The sequence below is a fragment of the Dermochelys coriacea genome, chromosome 2 (assembly GCF_009764565.3).
Source record: "Dermochelys coriacea isolate rDerCor1 chromosome 2, rDerCor1.pri.v4, whole genome shotgun sequence".
NCBI lineage: Eukaryota > Metazoa > Chordata > Testudines > Dermochelyidae > Dermochelys > Dermochelys coriacea.
This window is the reverse complement of record NC_050069.1, coordinates 157,894,207-157,917,857: the sequence shown is the minus strand read 5'-3', so window position 1 is coordinate 157,917,857 and position 23,651 is coordinate 157,894,207. Positions and strand designations below refer to the sequence as shown.

The 23,651-nt window shown below is 47.3% G+C and overlaps 1 protein-coding gene across 3 annotated transcripts in view; it reads right to left on the bottom strand.

Annotated features, from left to right (window-relative positions):
* Positions 1 to 22,969, bottom strand: part of LOC119850600 (tubulin polymerization promoting protein) — a 109,477-nt gene extending 86,508 nt beyond the window's left edge. Inside the window, exons 1-2 of one of the 3 annotated variants that reach the window (XM_043508574.1) lie at positions 22,804 to 22,969; positions 21,962 to 22,217 (exon numbers count right to left, since the gene is read on the bottom strand). The gene's annotated coding sequence lies outside the window, so the exon portion shown is untranslated. Of the gene's footprint in view, positions 1 to 354; positions 468 to 21,961; positions 22,218 to 22,803 lie in introns of all 3 variants that reach the window. The other 2 variants (XM_038388889.2, XM_038388887.2) reach the window with 2 other exon arrangements.
* Positions 22,970 to 23,651: the final 682 nt, after the last annotated feature.

Below are 23,651 nucleotides of genomic sequence, written 5' to 3'. Positions count from 1 at the left end.
CATTGTTTTGTTTTTGAGTGCAGTTATTTTTTGTACTTAATTCTACATTTGTAAGTTCAACTTTCATGATAAAGAGATTACACTACAGTACTTGTATGAGGTGAATTGAAATACTGCTTGTGTTTGTTTTTTACAGAGAAAATATTTGTAATCAAAAATAAATTTAAAGTGAGCACTGTAATTGAAATCATATTTGAAAAAGTGGGAAACATCCAAAAATATTTAAATAAATGGTGTTCTATTATTAACAGTGAGAGTAATCGCAATTAATTTTTTTAATCGTTTGATAGCCCTATCTATAATTTATCTGTACAAATCCTTGGTTACACTAGGAAGCTTAGCAAAAAAGGATACCTTGTATCTTGTTTTGGAAAAACACTGATTCATCATCAACTGAAGCTACATCCTTCCAGGCAATACAAATAAAATACTTCAGTAAACTTTCAAGGACAAATGTTCACAAACCCCTTAAAAACAAAAATTAAGAGATTTAATCAGGCACAGAATAGCAAAATATGGAAGCTAAGAAACCAACTTCATTAATTTTACATTATTTCCCATTAATCAAAAACAGAATTTCAATTTAACTTATCAAAAACTATATAACCCAGCACAATCATGGGAAGGATATTTATATTCCAAAATGAATATGGACCAGTTGTATATTTTTAAAAAGTCAAGTATGGTTATGAATTTAGGACGGGATAGGCAAATTTTTTGGCCTGAGGGCTACACTGGGGTTGCGAAACTTTATGGAGGGCTGTGCCTCCCCAGACAGCCTGGACCCCGCCCCCTATCTGTCCCCTCCCACTTCCCGCCTCCTGATTGCCCCCCTCAGAACCTCCAACCCATCCAACCCTCACCTGCTCCTTGTCCCCAACTGCCCCCTCCCGGGACACTGCCCCCATCCAACCCCCCTGCTTCCAGTCCCCTGACTGCCCCGACCCCTATCTACATCCCCACCCCCTATCCAACCCCCCTGTTCCCCATCCCCTAACCGCCCCCCCAAGAACCTCTGCCCCATCCAACCACCTCCTGACAGGCCCCCCAGGACTCCCACACCTATCCAACCACCCCCCTGCTCCTAACTGCCCTGACCCCTATCCATACCCCCGCCCTCTGACTGCCCCCAGGACCCCACCCCATATCCAACCCCCCCCGCTCCTTGTCCCCTGACTGCCCCAACCCCTATCCATGCCCCCACCTCCTATCCAACCCCCCTGACCACTTCCCCTGAACCTCCACCCCATCCAACTGCACCCTGCTCCTTGACTGCCCCCCGGGACCCCCTGCCCCTTATCCAACCCCTCCCCACCCCCTTACCACGCTGCTCAGAGCAGCGGGAGCTCACAGCCACACCGCTGCCCTGCCTGGCAGGAGAGGTGGGCCAGAGTGCCAGCGACACAGCGCGCTGAGTCTGCAGGGGAGGGGCCGGGGGTAGCCTCCCCGGCTGGGAGTTCAGGCGCTGGGCAGGACGGTCCCGCAGGCCACCGTAGTTTGCCCACCTCGATTTAAGATTAACTACAAAGAATTTTGATTCTCCTTTACATTCTAAGCAGCGGAAAAGGAAAACAAAGACACCAGCTTCTGTGCAATTTTAAGGGAAGAAGAACTTGAGAGCACTGTACAGTTAAAAACCTGAACATTAAAAAGTCAAGAAATTCTAAATAAAGGTTGAATTCAAACACACACATACAAAATATGAATATACACAATTAAGGTTACCCCAACAACTCTAATTTTGCTTTTCTTCCCTCACCACCACCCAAAAAGCCTACTGAACTGTGTGTGTGTGGTGTGGGGGGGGGTGGGAAGAGAGAGAGTGTGTCATCTAAAACTTATAAACTCCACAGAGCCAGCCTGAGCACTTTTTAGCAGGCCTGACAACCAATGTTTTCCCACCACTCTCTTTCCCCCACCCCACCCAAACATCAGTCCACCATGCTCACACTACTATACCACAAAGATGGCCTTAGGATATTTTGTCCCTTCTTGGGTTTGTTTGGTTTTTTTTGCGGGGGGGGGGGTGGGGGGGAGGGAGCGGGCTCTACAGTTTTTGCTGTCCCAAGCACTGAAAAAAAACTGCTGCCAGGGACGGCAAAGGGGAGAAGCTGCCGCCAATTTGCCGCCGCAGCCGGCGGAACAGAGAAACTGCCCCTTAACTGTCGCCCCAGCCAGCACCACTGAGGGGCTGCTTCCGAATTGGCACCGCCGCGGAAATACTGCTGTCCCAAGTACCTGCTTGGAATGCTGGTGTCTGGAGCCGGCCTGGTGGGGCGGGGGGGGAGGGAGGAGGAGGAGGACAGGGAGGAGAGGAAACAAGGTTAGTTTTTGGGATGCACCACAAATGTAACAGACTCATGTTCATAAAAACATTATGTGCATTTAGGTCTCTGCTCCTTTAAGCCTCCCATTGCTGGATCCCATCTCTGTGCTGAGGCCTTTGCACAGCTGCCAACATTTTAAAAAAAGCTTTGTAAAATGATAACTGTTCAAATGAACTGGGGTTCCAGGACGCCTTTGGCCCAAACAACTGGAGAATTGTATGTGCAGCCCAGTGAATAGTACATATGCTGTGCTTTATAAATACTATTTCATTCTCACAAACTACAAACTGTTGTTCCCCCTTCCGGTTTGAGGTAGGTAAACATTATTGCCCATTACAGAGATGGAAAAAGTAAGCTGGAAAAGTTAAATGATTTGACCAAGACCACAGAAAGATTCAGGTTAGAATTAGGATTATAATGTGGAAGTCCTTTATTTACAGTTCCACGCCTAGTCCACTAGATCACGTTCCCTCCCATGTTACTGAACTGCCTTTCCTTGTGGTCACAGATTGCCCAGATTAGTCACTTCAGAGGTGCCAACTCAGCTGCAGGCAACCAGCCCAGAGCATAGTTGTCCAAGTACTATCAATGGAAGCCACACAATGATCTGGAATCCTCCCAAATATGCAAGAACCTACAGCTAACATGTCCATGCATTCCAACTGCCAGTGCTGCGTAGCACAGAAGATGCACGAATACCCTGTGATCTTTAGGACACTGAAACTTTCAGCCCTAGTGATCAGTTTAAAATGATTTACATCTGTTTATTTTGCTAGAAAGAGGGCTAGAGCCTTGGGATATTTTAATGAAAGCAGAGATTGTCTTTTCTATTTACCAATCCTCAAATATGGAAGACCTGTGGGCTTCACTGGCTTTAAACATCCTGTGGGGTTTATAATTTCAGTAATTTATAAACCCTGAAGAAACATCTGTGGGTCTTGCATGTTTTAAAGCAGTTACTGCAGACCGTGTCCAGACCAGCCCCTTGTGACCTGCTGCACCAAGGCCCTGACGTATTGTTTAGGAAGCAGCAGAGCAAGTCAGTATATTTTGCGTAAAAGAGGCACGAGCCAGCATGAAGGGTTCGAAATATTGATGTTCCCAGTGTAAGTATTGTTCTTTCTCCCACCCCACACAGAACTAGACAAAGGTATCATTCCTCACAAAGGGCAGCCTATTAACTCAAATGTAAGATATCTACACCAAACCATTTTGGAGTTACGACATTACAGAACAGCATTAGAAAACTCTCTAAAGTAAGATTGCCTACATTTTTGAACCTCCCTATTTTCTTTCCCAAATGCCTTGTCCAATTTGTCTCCAGCTTTCCAGAAATATTCTGGCCTGGCACAGGACCACACCTAAGATTTCAAGTAGCTTGCTTTCAAATGGGTGTCCTCACAGGTTTATAATGGAAGCCTTGTTTCAACATTAACTATGGAGAGACACTAGCTTTTGTATCAACTGAAGTGTACTTTCTAGGATAGAGGAGTCAAGGGGTTAGAGCAATCCAGCCAGTTTATTCTACTAAATATGCAGTGTATAATTATTTACAGCCTCAGTTTCTTAGGCACAATCCAGATAAACTGAGAGAGAGCTGTGCATCTTAAAACAGTTTTGAATTATTACTCTCCTCGCTGATCAGTAATTTTTTTTTCTTTAAAACTATTCACCAGCTGGCTGCAACAAGGTCAAGTGTCTTGTGAACTAAATAAGTACAGTTTTCAGTCCACATTATTTACAGGAACAGAAGACATTTTTAAAGACAGGCACACAGGGACAAGTCCTGGTCGGACTCTCCACTGAGGTTGGGAGAAAAGAATCAGCAGTTTTACCAGCTACAGTCTCCCTTGCAAAGTAATTGCCATGAGCTTATCCACCCCGCCTCCAGCCTGTGCTTACTCCAAACCCTAAATTTCAATGACACAAATGTGGAACCCTGCTCCATGGGACGCCAAAGATGCAGCTTCCCTTGACTGGCCTCTACATAGCCTGCTTCCCACCCAAAGGAGAGAACTGTGGCAATTCTGCTGTATTTAGAGCTTTCCATGCCTGTAGGGTGGGACAGGAAGAATTGAGCCCACAGTGAAAAGATTACATTTATAAGAAAATCTATTTCCCTACAGGTTGGAAAACTTCATCTCAGATTGCAACAATTCCTTCAAACATTATATCCCAGGTGGTAATTTTTTTTTTCTAATTTGGGGGGCAATAGGTTCCTACTATCACCTTCACCTCCAGTCAACAGTGTATGCCTCCCAAACAACTGTAAGCCTCAGATCATAGGCCTTTCTCTTACTTCCACTGAAGATAAAATTGCCAGCCCTTTGAGTTTTCAGACCCTACTATGAGTTTATGGAGAGGAAAAAAACTAGTCTATGGGGAAATCCCAGCTTATTGGCTGCTCTTCCCCATTTCCCTGCCTGCTAAATAGGATAAATGGGAACAATCTTTATGCAGATCAATGAAAACATATGCATATTTGTTTAGTTGGCTGAGTGGCAACTTGGTGGCATTTCTCGGTCCGTAGCATGACAACTTTTGAACACTGCAGATTCCTACCAATTTCCAAAATGGTAGGAAATATCCTAGGCATCAATGAGCTGAACTCTATTTCAGTGAAAATCAGAAAAACCAAAAGGTAGGAAATGAGGGGGGAGGACATGCATAGGGTATGTCTACACTGCAAGTAGACACCTGTGATGCCAGCTGACTGGGGCTCACAGGGTTTGTGTAGACAGACCCTCACACACACACACACACACACACACACACACACCTACCTACCTATCTCCATCCATCCCCGGGTCTTTAGAGCCCAGACTCCTGCCAAGCTCGAATGTCTACACTGCAATTAAACAGCCCCTTAGACCAAGCCCCACAAGCCCAAGGCAGCTGAAAGGGGCCAGCCACAGGTTTTCGATTGCAATGTAAACACACCCACAGAGCCAGCAATTTCAGCCATCTCAGTAATTCTCTATAGATCAAAGAAATGGTTGATGGCAGCCATTAACACCTTCCAGCATAATATCTGCCCATCCTTTCAATAGTTTAATATGCTGACACCATGAAACATTTCTCTCTCAGAAAAGGAGTTAAAAAAAGCAGTAGGAGGGAAAGGGGGGGCACGCTGTGGGGGGAAGAGTGGCCCAGCTCCTGGCATGGGACAAATAGGTAACCCTGGTATGAAGGAAAATAGGGATGAATGGGGGACAATGGTATGGGGGCGGGGGACATGTGGTGACAGAACCCCTTGTATATGGCAGGGAGGAGACTAGTGGGAAGGGGGAAATGAGGGGGGCAGGTGGCGTGCTGGACACACAGAGCCCCTGACACATGGCAGGGGTTGCAGGGAGTCCCTGAAACAAAGGAGGATGGGGAGGTGGCTGCACAGAGGGAGGTTTGTTTGTTGGGGGGGGGGGGGAGATGGAACGGATGGTTGCAAGGAGCCCGAGTGCATGCAATAAGCTCAGCCTACAGAAGCAACAAGGAGTGCATAATTTTCTGTCAGGACATTTTTCACCTCGCCTTCACAAGTCATTTTTACTCCCATCCAAGTCTGCTTGGAGTTTTCCTCTCCTTGTCTGATTTCAATGTCACAACAGTTCCAGCCTCACCTACCACAGCTACACTGTCAGTTTCTGAGGCCAGCCAAGCAAAGATTTCTTCCCCCCAAATACCTTCTCAGCTGGTCCTTAAAACTGAAAAGCCATATGTACTTAAGTTGGATAATACACAGTGCTCAGCCTTCATCAGTAGCCAAGTGTACGACCCTCTAGTTTTATGTTCCTTGCAATCTTATTTGTGTATTTTCAAGTATTCAAGCATTGACTTCAATACAAGTAGGATCAGAACCCATATTTTTGGGCAATTTGTGGAACATATAGGCTAGAATTTTCAAATTTTTCAAATTCTGAAGCAAAATAGTGATCAAAACATCACATTCGTCAGTCCTCATTTAAAAAAAAAAATATTTGGCACAATTAGCAGGTGCATCCAACACTGCTTACATACTTCCGAACAATCTAAGCAAAAGGCAAAAACACAATTTTTAAACAGAGCATTCTAGATGCTGTTTATACAAGAGAGATTTTAATTGGTTGTAATTATAGTGCCCTTGTTGCCAAGATGGAGACTGCTCTGCGGGCGGTTCCTTCCCAAGAAACTCCTTTTCGCCCCAGCAGCTCCTGTTCCTAAGCCCCTGGAGTATATACACACACACACCCCGGAATAGTACAACAAATATAGCGAAGGGAAATATAGATTTGCAGAGTCATAAATGGGGAAAAACAAGATGGGTAGAAGATAGGGGGAGAGGTATAACAAGGTAACATCCAACACGAGGACCTGCGGGGACCAAGCCCTGCATCTAGACTCAGAGTTTCGGAATACCGGGCAGAGTTCCAGTCCCACAGAGTGTCTTGGCTGTCTTTGGTGCCAGTAAACTTTCTCCAGCAAACCCCTTCAGTGCCCTCTTCAAACGCTCTCTGCAAACCCACACAGAGCAACAACCTCCCAAGAGGTGCCGCATAGGGGGAGGAGGGTCACGTGCTCCCCCTCCCCCAGCTTTCTGCCATTGCATAAGCAATTCTGCATATGCATTGCCCTAAACCATGCTGCATACCACCAGAACCTTTAAATTGGAGGTTTTCAAACCGTGGGGCATGCCACCTGGGGGGCACAGAGGAAAGTTCAGGGGGGCCAGCGGTGATGTCAGATGGCTTGGGCTTCAGCCCAGCACAACGGGGCTCGGGGTGGGAGTGCCACGTCCACCCCCTGACTCACCTCTTTTTGTATGGGTGGGAGGGGCATAACCAAAATTTGTAACGCAAAGGGGGAGCTTAGCTCAAAAAGTTTGAAAACCGTTACTTTAAATTGGCTCTCCCACTACCAACAGTTACACATTGTCTCTGCCCAAGGCCAAGTCACAACCCCCAGTACTCACAGCCGCATACGGCTGTGCACGACAGTGATACTGGGTCCAGCTCCAGTGTGTCCTTCTCAGATGATTCCTCCCTGGCACAGTGCTCAATTGGCTCCCATCCTGGGGCATCCCTGGTCAGCCGCTGTGTCCCTCCTGGGCTTTGAACCAGATCTTGGCTGCATAGGTGGTGAGTGAACCAGTCCCTCGGGGAGGCTAGCCCCCAGCCGCACACCTTCTGCCTGAGGCCCCCCCGCATGGCCGGAGGAGCCCCGAGCCCCACCTCCCCCTGCAGCCAGAGAAGCCCCGGCCTGCCTACCCCGCCACCCTGTGGGGAAATGAGGGTGGGGCCTCCGGGTGGACCGTGGAAGGGGCTAAGCCTCCCCTGGCCTACAACACCCGTTGCCCATTGCTTGGCTGCTTTGCTAAATGAGGGCCTCACTGTAAGCCCTCTTGTCTGAGGCTATTAGCACACGTATGCCCCTGTAGGTCCTTCTCCCTTCCCTCCCCTCCCCCTGGAATAAACAGCCCTTCCTCTCCCTCAGGACAAGGTTTTAAAGGGGCCATTCTCTCTAAACCCCAACAAAAAAATAATCCTTGTTGTCCACAGCAAGGTGGGCAACTCTAGGCAGCAGATCCCCAGCAGCAGACCCAGGTCTCCTACTGGTCGGGAGCATCCCCAGCATCCAACCCACTGTAAGGGACCCAGGTGTAGGCAGTCTGGGGCAGAAGTTTCAGGTGGGATGAGGTCTGACCACCAGGGATGGGAGTCACCAGGCAGGCGTTGGAGGAATGGCAAGGCCAGGTCCGAGTCAGATCAGGGTCGAAGACTGGAGATCAGAGGCAGTACCAGGCTAGCATCAAGAGGCAGGAATAGGGGTTGAAACCAGACTGGAATGAGAGACTGGAGATCAGAAGACAAGGCAAACTCCGGCGTTGCAGCAGTCTGAAGTCTGTGTGGTGGCTCAGACAATTTCCTGGGGCAACCCCTGGGGTTAAGGAAGGGCACTTGGCCAATCAGCAGGCCACAGGGTACTGTCACTCCTGGTCTCTTGGGTAGTACTTCCTGCAGTGCCTACTCTCCACAGTGATCCTTGGCTGCAGCTCTGCCTGGGCTGTGGGGGTGGCACTGTGGGAATACCAGCCACCCCAGACTCTGCAGACCTGGGTTCTAGTCCCTGGGTCCTTACACCCACAGGATCCTGGGGGTGGAATAGGGTCCCATGAGGCAACTTGCTTCCCCCCCTCCCACCCCGTGGTACAAATGATCATACATCAGCACGTGCCCAGGCTGCCCTTCCTTGGAGGAACAGCTAGGCTGGCTGTCAGGCATCAGCTGAAGTGCTACCACTCATCATGGAGGCAAAAGGACAGGTCCCTAAGGTATGAAGGTTTAGAGTGACCATTTGAAGTACAGCATACTCTTCCCACATTGTCCCTTCCTCATTGGGCCCTCTGGGGCCCCCCACAGCTTTGGCAGTGTAAGGGACTCACTTCAGTGGAGCCTCTGGGATGGTCAGCATGGGTTCTCCACCTTCACCATCCCATTGTGCAATGACAAGGGGGACCAATGCTGTGGAGCCTCCTAAACAGGATGTCTGCCATACCTCACTTCATCCTCACTCCCCCAGGAGCTGGGCATCCAGACAGACCAGGTAGATCATCATCAGGACCACATCCAACTCATGGTGCTGGCAGGCTCAGAATCCATGGAAACATACTCATTAGGGAACAGTACTCGTCCCACAAGTAACAGATGACTCCAGCAGAGAGATCTGGCTGGGTCATAACTGCCCTCTGAGCGTATATAATATATTGGTAGGTCCCACAGTTTCTCCTCTACAAAGTATGGGTGCAACTCCCATCAGCCAGCAATTTTGTGTTTTCCTTGATTCCAGGCCAAAACTCAATCACCAATCTTGAGCTCCTGTTACCTCACTCACCAGTCCTAATGGGCTTTGTTCTGTTGATTCTGATGACCCAAGACTTGTATCGCTATCTGATATGCCTCCTTCAGTTGATCACTCAGGCAAGTTTCATACCCCAAATATGTTTCCAGTCGCGCCCCGTGTGAAAACACTCAGATCAACTGGCAATTGGGCTTCTCAACCAATCATCAGCACGTATGGTATGTACCCAGTTGCATCATGCCAAGTGCAGTTATAGGCATTTACCAAGTGCTCCACATGCCAGCTCCAGTATTTCTTCTGCCAAGGCTCTAGGGTTCCCAGCATGTTGAACTATGTGCAGTTCACTTGTTCTGGCAGCAGATCCTCTTGCAGATGGTAAGGGGTGGCATGAGACTTTTTGATCCCCATGATCTTGCACAGTTCTTTTATTAACCAGCTCCCAAAATCCCTTCTCATGCAGGACTTTGGAAACCATGGAAGCTTTCTGATCCTTGGTGGGGTAAGCCTGAGCGTAACAAGTAAAATGATCAGTCACCATCAAAAGATATTAGCAGTACCCCAGTGGTCAGGCTCTAGACAGAAAATCCATAATGACAAGCTTCCTGGGTGCCAAACCTGTGATATTGACAAGAGGAACTGCCTGATTAGACAGTCTTTTGTCAAATTACACCTGGTGCAGGTGTGAACACGATGGGTAATGTCACCCCTCGCATCCCAGGCCAACAGAATCTCACCTTAACCAGGGCCTTCAATGCCTCTACTCCCAGGTACTCTATTTGACTGTGGCAGGGCTCTAACACCTCTCACCAGTACTTCTGTGGTAGCACAAACAGCTTTGGGTGATGCCGCTGGGGATGCTTCTGCCCTCATTAAAAAGTCTCCTGTCCCAAACCAATAGGCGGATCCATTCCTTTAGAAAAAGGACCTCCCTTTGGGCGACTCACCCAGCTTTGAGCTTTGAGGTCCTTTCCAACCCATAAAGGGGATCCTTCATCTGCGAATCAGCTCACTGGGAATGCTCCATCTGTTCATCCCTCAGTCTGGGCAGCAGAGGGTCCTTTACTGTAGTAAAATTTGAGTAGACTGTGGGTGTGGCTTTCGGTGGTACCACAGATAGTCAATCACTCATTCTCCATTAGCTGTGGATTTATCCTCCACATCAGATACCCGCTGGCATAATGCTCTCAAATCAGGAATCCCCACATCCATCCAAGAATTGAGTGATCAGTCTTCAGTTTAAGGCCGATGAGACAAGGTATCTGCATCCATTGCCTGGGCCAATAATGCATTGTGAAATCATAGGCAGAGTGCGCTGCTAACCACCGGCACCCTGCTACAGATAAACCTTATGATGTATGTCAAGAGAACAGCAAAATCATCATCAGTCTTCATGATAAACTCTGCCCCATAGAGGTAGTCATGGAACCTCTCACACACTCCACTTTAAATGCCAGGAACTCCACTTGTTGAGCAGTGTAGTTCCTCACAGGGGGCGTGAGGCCTCGACTTGCAACAGCTACTGGCTGAAATTTGCCTTCATGTTTTTGAACAAGGACAGCTTCTAACCTGGTACAGCATGCATCAATATGAAACTCACGTGGCTGGGTGGGATCAGCGTACACCAAGACAGGTGCTTGAGTGAGTTGTCAAATTTTTTCCAGAAAACTTCTTTACACTCAGCAGTCCACTGCTTCCTGAAAGGTGCACTCGCATTAAAGTATTGATCCCGGCATGGGTTCCCCTTCTTATTTATGGGCGCTATCCCTCGGTGAGCTCTGTGGTTGCATGCAGAATGTGCGGAAAATTCTTTATCAACCTGCGGTAATTGCCACAGAATCCCAGAAATAACTAATTCCTTGAAGGTCATGGGCCTTGGCCAAGTGGTTAATGCCTTCACTTTCTCCAGGTCCACGACCATACCATCTGTAGACGCTTTGTGTCCCAAATGCCTTACAAACATCTAGCAGATGATGCACTTGTCCAGGGATAAGTTGAAGCCAGGCTCTTCCAAAAGCTCCAGGACTTTGCATAGCCAAGCATCATGTTCTCCTAAAGTGTGCCTAAATACCACCATGTCATCCAGGTGCACCAGGCACTCTAACAGGTGCATATTCCCTACCACCCACACCATGAATTGTTAAAATGTGGCCAGAGCCCTGGACACCCCCCAAGGCACATGATTAAATTGGTAAAATCCCAAGGAGCAGATGAAAGCTGTCTTCTCCCGGTCCTTCGGTGCCATAGATACTTGATAGTATCCACTGCAGAGATCAAGGATAGAGAACCAGCAACTGCCTTTCAGGCTACAAGGTATCATTGTCCCAGGTATTATGTACTGGTTGTGGAGTGTCCACCGTTCAGAGCGTGATAATCAATGCACATGCACACCTTGCCACTTCTCTTTTGCACTACAGCAATCGGCAATGTGTATGGGATCCTGGATGCCTCAACGATACTAGTTTCAGCCAACTCCCACAGGTGCCACCTCACATCTTCGTTTTCAGTGGAGGTTAATCATCTTGACCCCTCTCGTAAAGGCCAGTTGTCCTGCATTTGGACATGGTGCTCCACATCTTGAGCACAACTTGTATTCCACTTGTGCATAGCGAAAACAACCTTCCTTTCGACTAAGTTCTCACACAGGCAGTCATTTCACTGAGCAGAAAGAGAGGAATCCAACTGGAAACTATCCTTCCCCAAGGGTTTAATCCTCAATCTCCTCTTGGGATGCGGGCCCCCTCACTCTCCAATATGCAGCTTTATATAAAGCATGCATTGGCAGCTCCAGCAGGTAGTTGTTTCCCACCATCTCATAGAACTTCCACACCCATCTCTGGAACTGGTTTACATTTGTTCTTAGGATTCAGGGTGCACACATTGTTCATTCTGGATCTGAGCAGACCAGCACCAACATTTCTATTTCCTGGGTTGCCCTGTGTTGTCCTTCAGAAATTGGACCTTCAAAAGGATGTATCCCCAATAAGGGCAGAAGTCACAACCATTTCCCAGACTGTCAGGCCAGACAGGGGGTGCAACAATAAATACCACAGGCGTTCTTGGTAGCAAGATTAATAAAGTATGGTGATCTGCCATCTGCTGTCCAACAATGCCTCACACAATCATCCTCCTATACGGATGAACACTGCAGTCTGGGGTCCTATCAGCCCATTTGGGTAACCTTTGTTTGTGGTTTTTCCTGGGGAGCTTTGGACTTTCAGGGTTTCCCTGAAGCTCCCCAACTGTTCACTACAGTTGTCAGGATACAGCTACATTGCCTGTCTCATTCTGGTAGTCCAAGGCATAGTGCCCAACTCTCTCTCAGCTGTAACAGGTATCTTCTTGTGGACTATCACCCCTTCAACGGTCCTCCCTTTGCAGCCCACTCCTGCTACTTACCCTGCCAGCTGCAAGATGGGGAATGTCCCAGAGTCTTCACCATGGCCACTTCTCAGGTCAATTCTCTCAGAGACACCACCACTGATAGGGCCTCTTCCCTTTCTTCGAGCCCTACAGCAGTGTAACTCCCTGCTTTCTTCAGTTTCACCACTGCATCCACCCACAATCATCACTCCTCCTCTTCAGGTCTTCTCAAATAAGATCATGGAACAGGGGAGGGTTTGGAGCCTCTTTCCACATTATCATCCCATCTTGTTGGGTGCCTCGAAGGATCTGGTCCAACACAGCGGAATCACTGCCTGTTGCAGCAAGTGCTCTAGTCTCTTGATGAAATCTGACAGACATCCACGGGGCTCCTGATAGATGTGATGGAAATGATAATACAGATCTTCACCACTGTCAGTATTGCTGTAGATGCTCTCAAGAGTGGCTAAATGGTCTTGCACCATTGCAGCCAGTTGGGAGTCTTTCAGGGTTTGGACAATTCAAATGGTAGGTCCATACAGATTCTTGAGCACCCATTTCTGCTTCTGAGCATTCCCACTCTTGGGCAAGGGGCACTGCAAAATCCCTCTAGGTCTCAATCATCCTTCCCCAAGGGTATGGGTGACACTCCTGAGAAAGAACGTAACTGCTTGTATGGTGCATTTTCATATGCCAGCTTCAATGCATCTTTGAGGGCATTCCCCAGCTTGTTAGCCCATTCTAACATTCTGGGTGCTGCAGGTGCCAGAGCACCTCCCAATGCTGAGATTAATTCCTCTCTAATGAATTCATCTCAAGTGATGTGAGCATACCAACAAAGTGCTGTTCTGGTCCCAGGATTTTCTAGGGGGTAACTCCCACCTGCAGCAATTTGGGAGCCTTGTCCAGATACTTCCTTCGAGTGAGTACATAGAGATACCAGGCCCTTCACTATACGGCTGTAAATACAGCTGCAGCTCTTCACTCTCTCCAGTATTCCCACTGCATCTAGGTTCTCCTCAATTTCACTGGGTTCCATCTTTTCCAGAAACCCCATCAACAGCACCCCCTTAGTTTCTGAGATCCACATCCTTTGGCACATGTCTTCTAGTAATCCCCTCTCTTTGCTTTTCTGACGGAGAGAAATCACTCGGGTCTCTTTGCTCTGCAAAGTAGTGCTCAGGGTGCATGATGTCACTGTGTGCATGTGTGTACTGCACATACCCATATGGGGTCATCAGCAGCAGGGATCAAACCCAACACCTCTTAATCTTAATGCATGAGCTAAAAGACTTTCCTCTATTAGCCAAGTCTGTAGGAGGCTCATAGAGCTATAGCTGGCCTAGCCCCACTAATGGGAGACAGAATACTACACCAAGGCCAGGGAAGCACATCCCAAGCTTCAGAGACTTCCCAGTTGAAGTCCCCATATGGTCCACCAGATGTAACAATAGCGCCCTCGTGGTCAAGATGGAGTTTGTTCTGTGGGCAGCTCTGGGCAAGAAAAAGCATGCCCTGGAATGCAGCAAAACTCCCTTCCATCCCAGGGGCACCTGTTCCAAACCCCCTGCAGTAAACACACACACAATAGTACACCAAATATAAAGAAGGGAAATATTTATTTACAGAGTGATGAATGGGGAAAAACAAGAGGGGGTAGAAGATAGGGAGAGAGGAAGAACAGGTGTACATCCAATATGTGGACCCACAGGGGTCAAGCCCTACATCTAGACTCCGAATTCAGGAATCCTGGGCAGAGTTCCAGTCAGGCAGCAAGCCTTGGGTGCTCCTGGTTGTCTTCCATGCCCGTAAACTTTCCCCAACACACCCTTCCAGTGCCCCCTTCTGCCACACTCTGCAAACCCAGAGCGACAACCTCTCAACTTAGCTAGCTACAGCCTCCCTCCTTATTTTCAATGCAAAGTCACAAGCTCCATTACTCACAGGCCCATACAGCTCTGGGTGACAGTAATACTGGGTCTGGCTCTGGCTCGTGCTCCTCAGGGGATTCCTTCCTGACATGCTGGTGCTCCTCCTAGCTCCTGTCCTGGGATGTCCCCGGTCGGCCGCACTGTCCCTCCTGAGCTTCGGACTGGTTCTTGGGTGCTTCACTACATAAAGACCTATTAATTGTAGGCCCTCACTCTCCTTCGCTCCCCTCCCCTCAGAACAACCAGCACTTCCTCTCCCTCAGGATGAGGTTTTTAAGGGGTCATGCTCTCTAAACCCCAACATTAGTGTACAGCACTAAACCCTTTTATAGTTTTTTAGTTTTTCTTTTTTCTTGATTGCATCTCTCTCTCTCTCCCCCCGTTTTGCTTAAATATAGACAAAATTTGATCTTGCTGTTTTAAAAATATTCCATAAGTGCATTTATAGATAATTCTATTTTCTGTCTGTACTTATTTATGTCACATTAAAACAACAGGGACAAAACTCAGATGGAATTTTTTCCTCATTTTGGGGTTAACGTTTATACTGAGTAAAGGGATTAGCAGCTGGAGAAATGAAATCTTCTCCTTATTCAGATGTAGTTGCTTGTGGCAATTCAGTGCAAGCTTCCCTTGCAGTGCCTCTACAGCTCTCAATAAGAATCAGAGTTACTGCAGTCCCTTTTTGAGCTCTGCTCTGGACTGAATTTCTTCAATTTGGGCCCAAATCTCCGGGATGCTGAGCACTCAACTTCGTCAGCAAATAGCATGATTGCTGTGAGATGTGGGCCATGTACTGTTCACTGCAGAGTGAAGCCTAAAGATTTTTTCCACAATTTTTCAAAGCCTTGTAAAGGATTTAGACATGCAACATTCATTCATTTAAATTGGCTTTATTAGGAACTGTGTGCCTAAAAGCGTACTTGTGCCTAGCACTATGGACAGGGTAAGGCAGGAAGACTATACAGAGCTGCATAAAGACAACTGTTGAAATGCTCCTTGCCGCCAGTTTACGTACACAGTAATAATAATAATAATAATAATACTGATTATACACCTTTCCTAATGCTGCTTTTAGTTTGCAAAATAGTATTTCAGACTTTTATGAAGTTACACATGCCATTCAAGAGAACTGCTTTAGATAAAAGAAACAAAAAAAGAGACTTGATTCTGATCTGAGAACCAAATGGTTGTTATTGTTTTATTACAAAAACTAAAGCTAACTACCTTTATAATTTATAAATGTTGCAAAATTGCTGATGTACATAAAGTAAAGTAAGTTCCATTATCATTATATTTCCACAAAGAAAACAGAAACCTCCTCAGGTTGCTTAAAGGGGGAACACACCACAACATAAACCCTTAAAAGCAAGGATATATCCAGTTATCCTTCTTTAACATACCTTAACACACACACACACACACACACACACACACACACAAGGAGCGCTAAACTCCACCCCTCTGTAAATAAGTCACGTACACCTCTGGCATGTACAGTAATATAATACACACACAACACTCCTCACAATCACATTGTAACAAAAATTTTTTACTCCAACCGGCAACATCAAGACGTCAGTATGCAGGTGAATTGTATGATGAGTTATTCTCCACCTTACTAGCTTTGCATCACCTGAGGATTCCTCCTACATTGAGTCAATTCCCAGATCTGTGGGGTTGCCATTCACTGGCAAAGTAGCTCCAATGGACTGTAGTGGAACGAAAAATCAAGCCCATAATATTCTGCAATTGTCCATGCATAGAAAGGAAGCAAGCCAACAGGTCCACTACTGGTTTCACAGAAATATATGAACAATATTCCACTATTTGCAATGAAAAGACTGGGTCCAAATTCACTTGATTACAATACAGCATGAAAGGAGCCACAACTGTTCAGTCCAGTCATTTCCTTGCTATGCTGTGAGGAAGCGGCTGGACAAAATAGTCATACAAAGTGATAATTTCAAGTTTGGGTTTTTTTTTTTTTTTCCTATTTTAGCCTGGTAGCTCTTCTCAACTGTCTCCTGTATTTCATTAAACAAACAGCTCCAGAGTTCCAGCAACAGTAACCTTTAATTCCAGATAAGAGCCTGGGCCAAATTAAGTCAAGCCACTAAACTTGGGAGAGCTTCCGTATCAGCCTAAACCACTCATGTTCTGACCTCTTTTCTATAGCACCTTTTCATCCATGGATCTTAAAGCACTTTTCCAAAACATTGCCTAATGAGGACTCAGCTCTCCAAAAGGTAGATAAGAGATCATTTCACCCACCCCTAAAATGGGGAGGAGCACAGCAGCTGTTCAAAAGCATACAGCAATTCTATACAATTAGTTAGCACATGGAATACTGTGAACAACTAAAAATCCAGCAGGAAGTCAGTCAGAATGTAATTAACAGAAATGGAATTTGGTCAGGAAAATGGAGTTAACAGCCCTATTATTACAATAAGTACTGTGGAATTTTTAATGGCCACAGTCATGACCTGTTGAAAAATTGGTCAGGATGCAGAAAAGAGACACAAAAATGATTTGAGGGTAGAGAAAATGCCTTACAGTGAGAGATTAAGAGCTCAATCTGTATAGTTTATCAAAAAGAAGATCAAGAGGTGACTGACTTGATCACAGTGTATAAGTACCTTCACGGGAAAAAGTTCCTAAGTATAAAGGGCTCTTTAATCTAGTGGAGAAAGGCATAACAAGATCCAATGTCTGGAAGCTGGAGTCAGACAAATTCAAATTAGAAATCAGGCACACATTTTTAATAGTGAGGGTGATTCATCATTGGAACAAATTACCAAGGGAAGCAGTGGATTCTTCAGAGCAAGACTGGATGCCTTTATATATATCAGTCAAACACAAGTTATTGGTCTCAAAACAGGTGTAACTGTGTGAAATGTAATGGCCTGCGATATACAGGAAATCAGACTATATAATCTAATGGTCCCTTCTGGACTTAAACTCTATGAATGAATGGCCTCATCAGTTTTAACGCTAATCCATAAGAGCAAGTACATCTAGCAGCATACTGTGCAAGCAGTGGTTCAGTACCAAATAAGATGGGGGGAGGGGGCAGGGAGCAGAAAACATCACTGAATCATCAGCAGTGCTTTCTGAAACCACCTGTGAGTTTCTTTAAGATTAGCCATTCAGTGACTGGTGCACCCCAACATTGCTTAGCTTGGGAGAGTGGGGGGGTATGTCTGTACAGCAAATGAAGGCATGATCATAGATGGGGTAGGTATAGCCTGTGTTAGCTTTAGTCTACCTAGTGTGGATGACAACATCGTGCAGATATGTCGGCACAGGCTTCAATACAGGCTAGCAGTGCAAGTACAACCCTCCAGCAACCATGGGTATGTACAATGGTTGCTAGCACCTCCCACTGCGTCTGTGCTGCTATCGTTGCCGGTGCTAGCTAAATTAAAGCTAGCATGGTTATGCCTCCCTGGGTTACCTGTATAGACATACCATAATAAAGGCTGCCTGAGGGATTCTGTTCCAGTCCTTTTCTTTTGAGAGGGAACTCAAACTGTTACCTGTTACAGACACTGTCTTTACCAGGTGCTCCTTTAAGCCCTTACAAGATAAACAGAGTCCTTAACATTTAACTTCAAAACCAAAAGGTCTCAGGTCCTTCCAACATAGGGATTCCTTTGTCAGCAGAGTTTGTTAGGACTTGCACTTTCAAAGCACTAATTAGGCTAAACACTCCATTCAATGCTGTACTTTAAATTTGCCTTCAATATCTTGTCAGGAACAGGCATACTGTTTTTATGCGCTTCCCTCAGTGAAACAGGCTGTTATCTTCAGGGGCTTCACTATATGGTCAGTTTTCTTCAAACATCTCTCTAACTTGTTCATTTTGTTTGATGTCCCCTATATTTAAACTTTGAGAGACGGAAGTACACTGAAGCAAGTAATATTTGCCAGCAATTAGCTCTATGACAGCTGTAGTAGACCAGAGGTTCTCCATCTTTTTCTTTCTAAGCCCCCCCCCCAGCAACATGCTATAAAACCTCCACAGCCCAGCTGTGCCACAACAACTGTTTCGCTGCATATAAATGCCAAGGTGGGCATTAGGGGGTAGAAAGCAGGGCTATTGCCCAGGGCCTTACACCCCAGGGGGCTCCACGACACTAAGTTGCTCAGGCTTTGGCTTCAGCCCCGGGCGATAGGGCTCATGGCCCCGGGCTGCAATCCTGTGTGGTGGGGCTTTGGCTTTCTGCCTGGGGCCCTAGTGAGTCTAACACCGGTCATGCTTGGAGGACCCCCTGAAACCAGCTCATGGGCCCCCAGGGGGCCCCGAACCCCTGGTTGAGAACCACTGGGGAGAACAGTAGCACTGTAGATGCAGGGAAAGCTTCAGCATCTGCATTAACTACATGGACCTTGAAGAAGTCTGGCTTGTCACTCTTGCTCTTTGGCATTATTCCAGCACCAGATAAAGTCCATGTTTAAATACTTCCAGACTGCACAAGAGACATGTGCATGCACACACATGCACATTCGTGTAAAAAGAATAGCAGAAAAAGAAGGAAGAGCAAAGAAACCTATAAGAGCAGCACAGGTTCGGCTCCCTCTTATTTACTTATCTTTTAAAAAAATCCAATTTTATACCTGCTGCCTGGTCTAAAGTCCTGAAACAGCTCCTCTTCTTGGGAAAAGCCAATTTAATTGCCCCACCCTCCTCTCTCTGTCTCATGCTCGTGTACCACAAGCACACAGAGAATGATTTTCCACTTGTTCAGATGAACTCAAATTTAGGTTTCATATACATTTTAAATTTAGGTCAACATAGCTACGTTGATCAGGGTGTATGAAAAATCCGCACCCGAGTGACATAGGTCTGCCAACCTAATCCCCAGTGTAGACAAAACAAGGACAATAGAAGAATGTTTCCATTGACCTAGCTACCGTCGCTCAGAAAAGTGGTGTTCCTACACAGACAGAAAACCCGTCCATCACTGTATGCTTTGTCTACCCTCTAGAGTTATGCCAGCATACCCCTAGGGTATAGTCCTTAGAGAGTAAACATATCCTGAATTACTGCATGCCAAGAAAACAAGGCCAGCACAAAATCAGCCTGAAAGACACTATATCACTAGTACTGTGGATAAATCCCCTTAGGCAGAAAAAGGCCCTTGCAGCCTGGCAAGGCTTGCTAGTACCTGTGCATTCCGATATTCAGCTGCACACCCAACCCAGAAAAGCAGCAGATCTCATTTCCAGGAACAAAGCAGCTGACAATCCGAAAGCAAAAAAACCCCAAACACAGAGCAGAAATGGTGTACAAGAAAGCAGAGCCATTTGGATTCTAGCACATGCACATCCCCATCATGAAAGCTGTTAAACTCAAGCATTTTAACTGGCTAGCAGAAGCATGTAAGAACCTCTCCTGCCTATATGTACACAAAGATCTCCATTTTTAATTTGATAAAGTTCCTCCTCAACCCACTGCATGTAATCTACTCCAGACTTGTGCCAATTTGAGGCCAAAGATAACTTTCACTGGGGCGATGTCTGAGCACATGCGATTTCTAAAAGGAACAATAGTAACAGACACTTAACTATAGCAGGTCTTCAGGTCAACTAATATCAATCTTTTCTCCACTTTTAAAGCAAGCATTTAAAACACAAGTGTGAGAGAACTGTCTATTCATGACAAGCAAAAGGTGATAATTGTTGCTCTGACCCACCAAAATGGCACACATGTCATAGTTACAAAGAGAGGCATTTCAAGTGAAAAAGAGACACACTTGTTTAATTTCATTGAAATCCACTGCATGAGAAGGTCTTTTCAGAGAGAGAGAGGAAAAATTAAAAATACTTTGCTAAACACTATGGTGTCTCTTCCTTAAATAGGGTCAGCAGGTATGCATGAGTAAGAGGGTGAAGTAAGTCAGCCAATCATTATGCTGAAGAAAGTGATGTTCTTGTTATGGGAACCATTGCAAAGAAAATCAGCATTGGTTTGCAAATACTGGCACATCCTTATACTGCAGAAAAATCAGACTTGTATGACAAGTAAATTATGTAATGCAAGAGAGTGCTTGAATTTCTATGGTGCATTGCTATTTTACCTAGTCTTTGTTGTTTTAGTACAAAGTTGAGGGCTCTAACAAAACAATGTTTAGGAAAAGCCACTCTGCATTTGGCTATATGAAGTGCAGCTAGAATGTCAAAAATAAAAATAGCTCAGTTTTCAGCACAGTCAATCTGTAGCCTAAAACATGTACAAAGATATAATGATAACTGCCATACATAAACTTAAATGTATACAGACCTTTTTCCAGTTACAATCATCTTAAATATAATAATAGTGAGGAAGAGGATCTACATTATCTGTGAATTGTTCTATGCATGGCTCCATAAAACCTAATGCTCTTTTAATACTTAACAGTGGACATTGCACTTAGGCAGTCACAAGCGATACACTGGTTGCAGTCATATGGCTGTGGTCCACAAACAGACACAAAAGAGCTCAATACAGCCATTAGAGGAAAAAAAGTTGTAACTAATTTTGAAAGGCATGTAGCTACTGGCAAGAAGAAATGATTGCTGAAATTTTAAGAACCAAAATTGAATCTTTTCATATCTGTGCTCTTGTTAACAATCATCCTTTAAGCCTGAGAACACAGCCTACAATAAAAATGCTTTACACTTCCCCATTTTTCATTTTAACAGAAAAAAGAAATCTTTAAATCCCACTGAGAATGGATATGCAAATGTTATAAAAGGACAAGTTATCTAAAGACATAAACAGAGCTGTGTGAAAAGATTCTCCCCTGGCAGCAAGATCAGTGAAAATAAAATCATTTTTTGTAATCACATTTCAAAGTTTTCCTGGTTTATGTCAAAATGAAAGGCAAGTCTTTGCACAAACTGCCCCACTGACATTTTGAAGCGTTCATGGTGAAAAAGCTGCGTTTCCCAGGGAACAATTAAAAAAGTATGCACTGTACCAAATTTCTGAACTTAAAAAAAAATATCCGTTTTCATACTTGAATATTCGAACACCAATATTTTGCAATACTAATGGGAGAAAAAAAATCCTACTTGCCCAAAGGAGACCTGCAGCCATTCACAACCACCAGTTTTACCTGAGTTTGAAGTAGTAATTTCAACTACTTACTTTTATAATGAACTAGCGCTAGAAAAGATAATTGGCTAATTTAAAATAGTGTGTGTTTTCTCACTTTTTTCCTTCTTACATACAGCATTTTGCTTGTCTACCTGCTGTTCTCTGGGAGCATTCTCGTGTGCCGGAAGCTGGAAATTTTTGAAGGCTTGTTTAGATCCGCTCTGTGTAGCTTTATATGACAAAGCTCGAACTAATACCGGAATGTTTTTAATAATTGCATGCTTTCTACCCACCCAACACTTTATAAGGTGACTGCCTGTTCTGTATCAAAGCGGGAAGGATGTCATAATGACAGGCTTAAGAAGCTCTGGGTAAACAGGAATCGGTAGTTTTACGTTAATCACGTGAAATGCAATTGAAACATTTACACAATTTATGCCGAGCCAGATATCATCTGAAACATTTGGGTGAACAAGTCCGGCGAAGGCAGCACTCTCTACAGCGTGGAGAGAAGGGAGCATTGCTCGACTCAGGCTAAACGGTCACCCAGGGAGTGCTGCTAACATCAACCATGCAAGACTCCAGCTCTCCCCAAGGCAGGTGCTGTTGCATGTCCTCCAAGCCTGGGAGCGGCAGGCGGCGTCCTGCTCAAGGATGCAGCTACCAAGGCTCACGGGCTCCATCCTGCAGCGTTAGACAAGATGCAGCCGGAGCCAGATCCCAGCTGCCGGGCGCTGGTCTGACGGCCGCTCCAGAGAAGGGAAACAGCTTCACACCGCGCCCCTCTCCTGCTCCCTGCCCGAGGGGGCGAGGGACCGTCGCCCCAATAAAGAGGGCGAAAGGCCAGGCTGGGAGGTTGCTAAACGAGGGCCCCCGGGGGGAGATGGCTCTATGATGCCGGGAACGTGCCACAAGCGCACCTAGGCGCCTCGGGCAGCTTGCGCGCAGCGATCGCATCCTCCCGGTCAGCCGGAGCAAAGGCGGCGGCGGCGGCGGCTCTGGCGCAAAGTCCACCGCAAGCGCCGCTGTCCGGCGCGGTGGCAGCCCAGGAGAAGCCATCCCGGGCCGCCCCGCGAACGCCGCGAGCCCCGCCGGCCAGTCCCGGAGCCCAGCGGCGGCTCCACTTGCCGCCCCGGCTGCGGCGCGCCAGGGGACGGCGAGGGGCTGCAGCCTGCGCCGCGCCTCAGCGGCACCCGCCCCACGCAGCGCCCTGCCCTGCGCTCCCCCCGCGGGGCGCTGCCCTCGCCCCCTTGCCCAGGCGCCCACTTACCCCTCGGCTCTGAGCGGGCGCGGGTCCCCCCCAGCCCAGCCTGGCAGCCACCCGGGAGCCGACGCACGCAGCGAAGCCCAGCCGCCGCGAGCCGGGCGCCGCCGCTCCGCCCCCGCGGGGCTGGCATTGGTGAGCGGCCCGGCGCCCGCCCCCAGAGGCTGCGCGGGCCGGGCCGGGCCGGGCCCCGCCCTGGCCCCCGTCGGGCGTGAGGGAAGGAGCGAGCGCGCCCGGAGCCGCTGCCTTAAATGGCTGGGCGCAGGCCCGGCTGCCCGGCCCGCCGCGCCTCTTCTTTATGGCCGAGCGCGCCTCCCCGGCGCGGCCGCTGCGCCCGGGGCCCGGCGGCAGGTGCCCGGGCAGGCCGGGGGCCAGGCAGCGAGCGGGAGGCCAATCACAGCGCGGGGGGCGGGGGCTCTGCTGCGGCAAGGCTGGAGCCCGGCGCCCCTGGCCGCGGTTTGCGTCCTCGCCCTCGCGTCGCACGGGCGCCCCCTGGGCACAAGCCTAGCTGCTCCTGCAACCCCCCCGGCCACACACACACACCCCCCATCCTTGCACAGGCGCGCACACACACACCCCATCCTTGCACAGGCGCGCACACACACACACACCATCCTTGCAGAGGCATGCACACACACACACACACACACCATCCTTGCAGAGGCATGCACACACACACACAGACACACCCATCCTTCCAGAGGCACACACACACACACACACACCCCTATCCTTGCAGAGGCACACACACACCCCATCCTTGCAGAGGCACACACACACACACACCATCCTTGCAGAGGCGCGCACACACACACACCCCATCCTTGCAGAGGCACACACACACACACACCCCA